We start from the raw sequence: 537 nt of genomic DNA, 5'->3' as shown, positions 1-537 counted from the left end.
GCTCTGCATGCCAATCAGATGGGAGGGGAGAGCGGGGAAGGAAGGGGCTTGCCCAACCGCAAAGCAGAGAGTCCGGAGAGAGGTGGAGCCAGAAGGTGAAAGTTGTCCAATCACTGCGCAGAGATGGAACCGGGAACGAAGAGAAGGAGATGAGCTAGCCAATCACAGCGCCGGGCGGAGGGAGGGGCATGCGCGAACAGCGGGGCCCGTCCAATGACAGGAGAGACGCGCCGGGCGGTGGCTGAGGCGGCAGCCAATGGGCGGGCGCCGGGGCAGGGTGTGAGGCGGCGGCACGTGAGGTGACCCCTCGGCCGTGCTGCGGGGCGGGCCCGGGCCCGGTGCCTGCGGCCGGTTGCGCTGCGCGGCCGTGAGCGCGCCCGCCCGGGCACTGGCCGTGTGAGGCTGCCGTGCTCCCCGGAGGGGACCCGCTGCGGCCGTAAACGCTTTCCCTGACGCGAAGGGGAAGCGCCGCGGGATGAGCGGGCTGGTGATGGTTACCGGCGCTGGTAGCGGCCCTCCCCTCGGGGCATCCCAGTC

Source organism: Athene cunicularia, assembly GCF_003259725.1.
Source record: "Athene cunicularia isolate RWA chromosome 5 unlocalized genomic scaffold, athCun1 chr5_part1, whole genome shotgun sequence".
NCBI classification, from domain to species: Eukaryota; Metazoa; Chordata; class Aves; order Strigiformes; family Strigidae; genus Athene; species Athene cunicularia.
This window is presented reverse-complemented; position numbering follows the sequence as displayed.